Here is a 9,758-nt window from a genome sequence, read left to right on the forward strand (position 1 = left end):
AGGCTGGGGGCTCATCGGGTGACCACCACCGAGGGGCTGAGTGACCCTGGGGCCGAGTCTGGCTGGGCCGAGGGCACCTTATGTCCCTGCTGCAGGCATTTGGATCAAACACAGGCTTTACTTTCTCAGCTTCAGTTTTCAAAAAATTAAAACGAGTGCACCTGGCCTTCCCTGGTGGCGCAGTGGTTGAGAGTCCGCCTGCCGATGCAGGGGGCGCGGGTTCATGCCCTTGTCCGAGAGGATCCCACGTGCCACGGAGCGGCTGGGCCCGTGAGCCGTGGCTGCTGGGCCTGTGCGTCCAGAGCCTGTGCTCCGCAGCGGGAGAGGCCACAACAGTGAGAGGCCCGCATACCGAAAAAAAAAAAATGAGCGCATCTTACCTGACCTCGTGGTCACGTGGGAGGATGGATGACCAGGCCCCAGCAGACCCAGCGCCTGGTCCAGATGTTCCCTAGGCAGGGATGAACACGGAGACCCTCTGAAGAGGGGGCATCGCCCCCCCCCCCAGGGAGCAGGGGCATGCTCCTGGGAAGAACCTGAATTAGAGGCCAAAGAAGCCATTTTAGGTGGAAAGACACTGAATTCGTTTTAGCTGTTGATTAAAAGTGATCAGTTATAGTGAATAATGAACATGTACCTGCAGGTCTGAGTTTTAGTGTATTTACATTTGGTCCTGCCCACACCCAGCCCAGGAGGCCAGGGCTCAGAGAGGGTCACAGGTGAGCCCGGGCCACCCAGCACAGAGCGCTGGAGCCGAGCTCAGCCCCCAGAGCTCGGAGGGGAGAGGCAGCAGGAGGGGCTAGGAACTGGGACCCTGGAGGCTGGGGCCTGGTTTATCCCTGACTTGCTGTGACCTGGGCAAAGCCAAGTCTCTGAGCCATTTCCAAGGTTGGTCAGCTTCTGCGAGAAAGGGTTGCAGGAAATAGGGACGTTTATTCCACAGCGCGGCTGCTTGGTGGAGGAAGTGGATTTGCTCTGTGAAACAAGGTGGGGCCTGGTGGCCGGAGCCCCAGTGGCCAGAGCTGGGGGCTCTGGAAGCTCTGACGGGGACCAGGGGCGCCAGTCCTGGCTCGAGCACCAGGTGGCAGCACAGCCCATTGAAATGGATGCAGGGGTGCGCGTGCGTGCGTGTGTGTGTGTGTGTGTGTGTGTGTGTGTGTGTGTGTGTGTGTGAGAGAGAGAGAGAGAGATGGGGGTGCTGGCGATTACTGGGGGCACAGGCAACTGTGGGGAAGGAAGCGCAGGTCCCCTAAACTCCCTCCCAGCCCCCTGGACCAGCCCCTCCTGCCCTTTCTCCCAGGCCACTGGGGACAAGGTCGGACCCTGCGTGTCAGCAGGCTGAGGACCGTGTCCAGCCTGCCTGGCCAGCAGAGCACCCGCCACTCTCACGACCTCCAAGCGGCTGAGACGTCGTCCTGCTTCCGAGTCAGGAGCGTGCGCGGGTCCAGGCGGCCTCGGCACGTGCCTGACCACCCCCCAGACGCCCACCACCCCTCCCAGTTCCTGGGGCGCATCTCTCCTGTGTCTTGCTTGCATTTTCATTCGGAGGGTTTTCTGCACCCAGCCGACCCCCAGCCTCCTTGTGGGGAGTCAGGCCACCGTCTTCCCAGCCCTGTGCGGTCCAAGGGAACGAGGGCAGGTCTGTGCCACGGCTGCCCTGTCCAGGGGGCTGGGCCTCACAGGGGAGAGGGGCAGGCCTGCAGGCTCAACAAAGCTGCTTCCCTCGAAGACTAGGCCACAGCTGCGGCAAATGACAGAAATAGGACCAATCACCTGCCCAGCCAACACCTCGGCCCTGTTGGCAATTTGGATGAAACTTTAAAAGAAAAATTATTGATTCGATTCTGCAAAGCTGGCTTGGACCCACAGGCTGAGGCCTAAGGAGGCCGGAAATGATCTGGGAATTTTTCACGTAGAAGCCAGGAGAGGTGTGCGGCCAAGGAGTCGCCGCCGGGGAGGACAGGTAGCGGGTGGTGCCGGCCTGTACGGGAGCTGCAGTTCACACAGATGGACACCGGATGGCACCAGAGAGCCAGCTCTGGCGGCTCTCACCTTCCGGGGCCGGAAGGAGCCCGGCACCCAGATCACCCCTGCCCCCGGTCCTGGACTCATCGTCCTGGTTCTGGAAACTCCTGTGGGCAGGGCCTGGGCTGTGCACAGAGGGGACCCCAGCTGCTGACAGCTGAGTGGACGGTACTTGAAAGCAGAGGCCTTGTGGCAGTTCGGGCCCCAGGGACAGACCAGGGCGGGAGACTGCGGTCCACGTGGGCCCAGCTGGGGAGGGCCGGGTGCTGGGAGACCTAGAGGGTCCCTGTACTCCTGGAGACTCCTCTGTGGCGGCCCAGCCTCGCCTCCTGTCTCCCGGCCTTCACAGGATCCCATACAAACCAGAGGTGCAGATGGGAGCCCTCAGACGTGTTTACAGACTGACGTTCTTTCAGGGCTCAGGTGCCCAGGGATCTGGCCCCAGGCCAGGGTCGGGGGGGCAGGGGCGTCGGCCGCTCTGGTTGGGCTCCAGCTCTCACCCCTGTGCGAGCCGAGGGTTCATCCCCCACCCCCCAACGACCCAGGCCTCCTGGACCCTGGTGGCAATCGAGCCCCTGACCTCTGACCTAAACAAGGGCCACCTGGCCGCGGCCCCATCCTCCTCTGACCTCCTTGGCACTGACTGCCTGAACTCAGACCCTGGGCGGGGGGTGCCCACTAAGTGAGTGGAAAGAGAGTCGAGAGCAGGGGGAAGGGCCCCGTATTCCTGGAGCATCTGCTGGACGTGAGCCACGTCGTCCATCTTCCCACGTGACCACGAGGCCGGGTGAGATGAGTTCGTTTTAATTTTGTGAAAACTGAAGCTGAGAGAGCGGAGCCTGATTTCAGTCCAAATGCCAAAGGCCATGCCCTTCCCACCGTCCACAGCTGCCGCTCGGGGCAGGGATGGGAAACCCAGAGGCGCACGAGGAAGGAGGCCCCAGTGGTGGGTGACTCGCAGCAAAGCCCCCCGTGGTCCCAGGTCCCCAGCGCGCTGAACAGCCGCCCCCTCTAGGAGGTGAACCTGCAACTGTGCGGAACACCTTAAAGGTGGGGGCAGCTGGGCCTGACGGAAGGAGGGAACCTGATGGATGGGGGCTGCTGCCAAATGTGAGAGGAGCCAGAGACCCTGGACAGTGTGTCTGGGGCTCGAGGGGGCCCAGCCCGCTGCAGGATGATGGTTTAGGGCACCTCCATGGGAGCCACCAGGTGAGTTGAACCCTCTTCCCCATCACCCCCCCCAACACGCGCACACACACACACACACACACACACACACACACACACACACACACCTGGGCCAAGCAGAGAACACAGGCATCTGGGGTTGGGGGGAGGGAGCGTGGGAGCCACGCTGAAGGGATGGGCAGGGGCCCCGATGGCCGGCACACCCGGGGGGTTGGGGGGCCCCCAGCACAGAACATCGGACATTGTCTAGGGGTGACTCTGCTCTCACACGCGCTGGGGGCAGGCTGTGCGGCTGGGGTGAACCTCAGGTACAAACAACAGGCATCAGACACCTGAACAAGTGAACTGATACCAAGGAAAGGGGTTAATGTGATGAGAACAAGAAATTAGAACAGGCATAACTGATATCCTTAGACAGAGGTGATAGGACACTGGACCCTCAGAAAGGCCAACTAGAGTATTTGGAACATTAAAATCTGGTCACTTGAAAGAAAAAATGGGCTTCGTGGCTGCAGCTGCAGAGCAAATAGACAAGCCAGAAGATGAACCTGAGGTTGCAGCACAAAAGGACAAAGGGGCGGAAGGTGCAAGATAAAAGTTAGCAGACGTGGAGAATGCGCTTCATTGCTAGTCCAAAGGAGACAAAAATGCAGGAGGAAACTTCCCAGAGCTGAGAATGAAAACGTCCAGAACTCAGACTCAAAGAGGCCACCGGGGCCACCAGTGGGTTGGAACGGGATTGAAGTGTGACTACGTTCTAAATATTTACAGACAAAAGCCAGACAGCTTGCAAGACAATGTAACAAATGCTAGAAGCAAGAAGAAAATGCGGTCATTGTCTTCAGGTTTTGAGGGAAAATAATTTCATGCTCAGAATTCTATACCCAGCCAAATGTAAGAATAAAAACCCTTCCTGAAGACATGCGAGGCCTCAGATGGTCTGGCATTGAAAACAATTCCTTTTTGAAAATATTACCAATTGATGTGCTCTAGCAAGAAGAAAAAGCAATCCAGGAAATGGAATACAAGAAACAATTGATATGAGGACTTCCCTGGTGGTGCAGGGTTTAAGAATCCGCCTGCCAATGCAGGGGACATGGGTTCGAACCCTGGTTGGGACGATCCCACATGCTGCGGAGCAGCTAAGCCCATGCGCCACAACTACTGAAGCCCACGCGCTCTAGGGCCCGTGTGCCGCAGCTACTGAGCCTGTACTCTAGAGCCCGTGCGCCACAACTACTGAAGCCTGCACGCCTAGAGCCCACGCCCCGCAACAAGAGAAGCCACCGCGATGAGAAGCCCGTGCTCCGCAGCGAAGAGTAGCCCCCGCTCTCTACAACTAGAGAAAGCCTGTGCACAGCAACGAAGACCCAACACAGCTAAAAATAAATTTAAAAAATTTAAAAAAGAAACAATGATGAGCCAGGAACGGACAAAACTTGCTAAATCTAAAGAAGTGTGGACTGCTTAAGAATTAGTAACAATCTGGAACTAAACTCGTAGTAGGTGTTAGCAACAAATGAGGTTGGGGTCTGTGGAGCGGAGGGCAGTGTGCTGAAGCTCTCACTGGACGTAGGTTCAGAATAAGTCTAGCACTGGTAGAATAAAATTCACTATGTGTGTGAAATGTCAAGGGACATCTCCATAAAGTAGAAATAGAATACATAACTTCAAACTATTAGAAGGAAAATCTGAAATGGAAAAAATGGAATCAATCCAGTAATGACTAGGACAGAGTGGAAGACAAAGCACAGGAAATAGAAAACAAAAGTGACACCAGGGATGATATCAAACATTTCTGTAGTTGCAATAAATGTGAATGTGTTAAATTTGCCTATTCAGGAAAAAAATCTCCCCAGATGGAAGCCAAAATCCCATCTTCAAGAGACGTGAATAAGTGATAACGACCCAGGACAGTTTCATAGCAGAAGGGAAAAGACATCCTAAAAAAAAGTCCTCATGAAAGGAAATCGGTGAGTGTGCACGAGGCTCAGAACAGAAATCAAAGGAAAAATATCTTAAAAGGGACAAAACTGGATTCGTGCTGCTGAAAGAGGCAACCTGCCCGCAAAATAAAGGTTATGGAAAGTTGTGCCCCTAACAACATAGTTTCAATACGTTTAAAACAAAAACTGGTAGAACTCTGAAGAGAAATGGTCAATTTCACGGAGAGGGAGGCTTGAATTCGTTTTCCTTGGCACCTGACAGATCAGAGAGGCAACATAAGGACTATATATATACAAACAGTTCAAAAAGACGTTGGGTTATTTTCAAATACACACAGATGGACGGGTCATAAAATTGAAATATTGAAAAAGGAGAGCTAAAGCCAGTTATTTTGTAGACAGTCCAACCCTCTCCTTAGAAAAAGGAGGAAGAATCAGTGGCTGAGCTCAGCGGAGTTGTTGGATCGCACTGTCAGGTGTGGGAACCACTGCTCCCGGCAGAGGGCCCGGGAAGAGGTGACATTGGGAAGGCAGGGGAGCCGGGCTGGGAGAGGGGACCCAGACGGCAGAGGGGGGCATCTTCCCTCTGAGCAGGTGAGGGCTGGCGGTCTCGGTGTGGGGAGGGTGCAGCGCCGGTGAGCCTGGACTTGCCAGCCTCCACTGGGTACCTCCCGAGCAGTTTACACGAGTCACTCTTAACACCCACTGCGAGGAAGAGAAGCCTGAGGTGCACACAGGTCCAGTAGGTCACAGCAGGGCCGGGGCTGGGACTTGGGCCCATCCGGTGCAACACAGCTGTGAATCGCTAAGCCACACGGAGCTCGTGAATCAGCGTAAGCGGTGCTCTCAGCGCTGCTCTGGGTCCCCTCTGGGGAGAGAGTCTAGCGGTTTTATTTGATCCTCTAAGAAGTTTATGATCTAGAAAACATTAAGAATCCCTGACTCATGTGTTGGGATACTTTCCAGAATTGGAAACAAGGGACTGCGAGAGCGGGGCATGGGGGGAAAGGGGCGCAGACTCCCCTGGGGCCCTGGAGCCTGGGTGAGAAGTCCTGGACTGTCTGCCCTGGCCCTTCTGACGCTCCTGCGGGTCAGGACGGGACACTCAGAGCAAACAGGCAGACTCTCCAGAGATTGTGTCTCTAGTCCAACCCTGTCGTTTCACAAATAAGGCCTCTGAGTCACCCGTGGTCCTTCAGCCAATGGGTGGCTGCCCTGACCTCGATGGTCCGGCCTCTCCTCCCGTGACATGACTCCCAGGACAGAAGGTGGAGCCCAGTGCCACCCAGGAGCCTTCAAGGCAACAGAGGGACCCCAAGACGTCAGCCTGGGGCCAGATGGTGTCACTTGGGTTGGTTTTTTTTTTTAATAGTGGTAAAATACATGTAACATTTACCGTTTTAACCAAGTGACAATGCACAATCCCATGGCATTAGGTACATCGGACCATCACCACTCTCTAGTTCCAGAACCTTTCCATCATCCCAAATCCATTCTCCCCTCCCCCAGCCCTGGGAAACCCCCCAGCTGCTTTCCGTCTCCGTGGATTTGCCTGTTCTGGACATCGCACAGGAGCAGAAACAGGCCTTCCGAGCCTGTCTCGTTTCACCTGGGTTCATCCACGCCACAGCAGGTGTCAGAACTTCGTCCCTTTTTATGACCAAATAACATTCCACCACATGGATATGCCACACTTTACCCACCATCCTGGTCAGACGCCTGGGCTGTTTCTAGCTTTAGGCTGCTGTGAACAGAGCTGCTCTGAGCGCTGGATACAAGTTTTCTGTGGAGCACCTGCTCTTGCTTCTTTTCAGTGAAAACCCAGGAGCGAGACTGTCGGGTGACGCAGTGACTCTAGGCCGATTTCCACAGCAGGGTAGGTCTCGCTGGCCCTTTCCCTCGGCGGGCGGCACGTCCCTGGGCTGCAGCCACCTGGGCGCTCCCCTGGGTTCCAGACCCACTGCCCACGTCCACATGACCCTGGCCTCCCAGGGCGTCGTCTCTTTCCCAGGTCCGCTCCACCCATGCCCCGCCTCCCTCTGACACTGCCACGCCCTCTGCTCAGCACCCCTGGGTCCCAGGTGATGCATGAGTCCTGGCCTCAGCGTGGCCCCTGGGCCGAGGTCACGAGGGCAAGCGCGGTACACCTACGGTGCGCTGCGGTCTAACTACACGCTTCATCCTGTTCAGTCCCCAGAGCAAGCCCGTGACGCAGACGCGAACACTGTGTCTCGTTAGAGCGACCGGGCCTCCGGGGCCTCCACAGCCCAGCTTCACTCAGGTTGGGGTGATCTCTGAGGGCAGAAGGCGGAAGGGGTCATCAGTGTGCCCAGGCCCGTTCTGGGTACAGGATCATGCTGGGGAGGCCAGGCCCCGTCCCTGCCTTCCTAAGCACGGGCCGTGCAAGCAAGGGAGAAGGTGGACATTCAAACTGGGACCAGAGGAGGTCGGTGGGGTCGGCGGGGAGAGATAACATGTGAGGACCCTGGGCAGGGGGGCTGAAAGAAGGCCCCGGTGGCTGCAAGTGTAGACAGGGTTGGGAGCGGGTGGGGCAGGGACAGAGGTGGACACAGCCTCCACCTGCCCCAACCTCAGCCTGCTATGCTCCTCGGGCCACCAGCCTCTTGTGACAGTGACCTGCCCGCACCTGCTCCCCCGGGTGACCATTCACGTCTCCCAGGTCGGCGGCAGCCTCGCTCGGCCTCACCTGCACCCAGCACAGGGCCTGGTCGGCACCCGGTGAGCGTCTGCAGGGCGGATAAATAAATAGGTGTTCGGATCAACCAACCAACCCCACGGAGAGACAAAAACAGGATTAGGTGAGGCCAAGGGACCTGTGTTCCTGCTTTAATCCTGAACTCCTGGGAGGGGTAGAGCAGCCCCCCTGGGGCGGGGCGGGGGGTGCTTCCAGATGGCAAGGGGTGTACTTTAAGGAACCAGACACCGACAAAGAGAAAATTGGTCTCCATGGTCCTCCTAGGAGGTGAAGCAACTTCTTGAAAACTTGGAGGGCTTCCTGGAAGAGGCAAGCCCACTCCCCTTGGAACCCAGAAACCCAGCCTATTCCCCTTCCAGCAGGGGCTCCCCTCCCCTGGCCCCAGGCCTGGGAAGGAGCCACAGGAAGTGGAAAAGCGCAGCCGGCCCAGCTCAGGGACACTGGTTAATTCATCAGGCTTCACTGCTTACCGGAGGTCTGCACCCTTCAGCTGAATATTCAGGCCGGCCCCCGGCTTAGCTCTGCCTGCGTCTGTGCAGCTCTATTTTTACAGCCGTGGGGATGGCTGACAAAAACATTTAAAAAGACACAAAAATTTAAAAATGTAGAAGCCGGACATCAGCTGTTTTGTTGGGAAAGCAGGATCACACCTGCGTTCTATCTCACTGAGCGGCATCCTATCCCCTGCCCCTCAGCCCCAGCCTGAGGGCCCAGGGGCTCAGGAGGGCCCAGGGGCTCAGGAGAGCCCGCTCAGGCCCCGCTTTACCCCTCGCCCCCTGCGGGTCCCTGCCAAGCCCCTTTCCTTCCTGTGCCTCGGTCTCCACCCTGTGGAAAAGAGAAGTTTGGACGAGTTGATTCTCATTCGCCTTGGGTGATTCAAGATCTTCCCCTGCAGTGGTGGAGGGGAGGCAGGCTCCAGACCTCCAGCCGTGGATCCCAGGCAGGAGCCTTCCTCTCCCTAAGCCTAGGTTCCTCATCTGCTCCCTCCCCGTGGCCCAGACAGCCCCCAGCTCTCTCCGTGGGGCCAATGCCAGTCACTCCTCGGCTGGCGGCACTTCCGAGCATCCCCCCCAGGTCAGGGGACTTTCCCACGAGTAAGACAGGAACGTGCTTCCCGAGCCCCCCGGCAGCCAGGCCCTCACGCCCGCAGGAGATGCTGCAGGAGCTGGTGGGCGTGGCCACCAGGGTCCAGAGTTACCAGTGGTCACGTCCAGTGCAGGGCAGCGTCCAGCCCCAGGCCCTGTTCCTTTGGGCTGTGACTGGAGAGAGCTCTGGCCTGCCTGAAGGGCCCAGGATCGGCTCCATCCTTTAATCAATCTCTCCTGTGCCTAAACTGTCTGGCTTAGAGCCCAGTGTTTGCAGCTGAGAGCCTCCCTAACCCCACCCCCGTTTCAGTGAAGGGCAGCAGCCTGAGTCCAGCAGCATCCTGCCCTCCCCTCTCCCTTTGTCCCGTCCAGGTCTCACCCATCGTTCTACTTCCTAAACAGCTCTCCACCCCATGGCCAGGCTTCAAGCCAGGCCACCAGCCCCCTCACCTCTAGACCCTTCCCGAGTTTTCCACACAGACCCCAAGTGAACTTCCTGAAACGGGACTGGGGTCAGACTGCCCCTGCTGAAACCCCAGAGCCTGTCCACCCACCTTGGGCTTGGCGGGGAAGCCAGTGCCAGCCCTGCGGCTCCTTCCCCCTGCCTTGTGCAGGCCCGCTTTCTCCCATCTGGAGCGAGATTCCGCCCTTTCCCCTCCCACCCCTACTTTGCCTGCAGCTCTCAGCTCCTGGGGAAGTCACTTTGGCCTTTCCCCTCAGGGGTCATCTCTCCCTGCCCTTAAAACCTCCTGTGCTTCTGGGGCTCTTGTCTTCCTCACTTGCAAGCTGTGTGACCTC

Source organism: Tursiops truncatus, chromosome 20 (assembly GCF_011762595.2).
Source record: "Tursiops truncatus isolate mTurTru1 chromosome 20, mTurTru1.mat.Y, whole genome shotgun sequence".
Lineage (NCBI taxonomy): Eukaryota > Metazoa > Chordata > Mammalia > Artiodactyla > Delphinidae > Tursiops > Tursiops truncatus.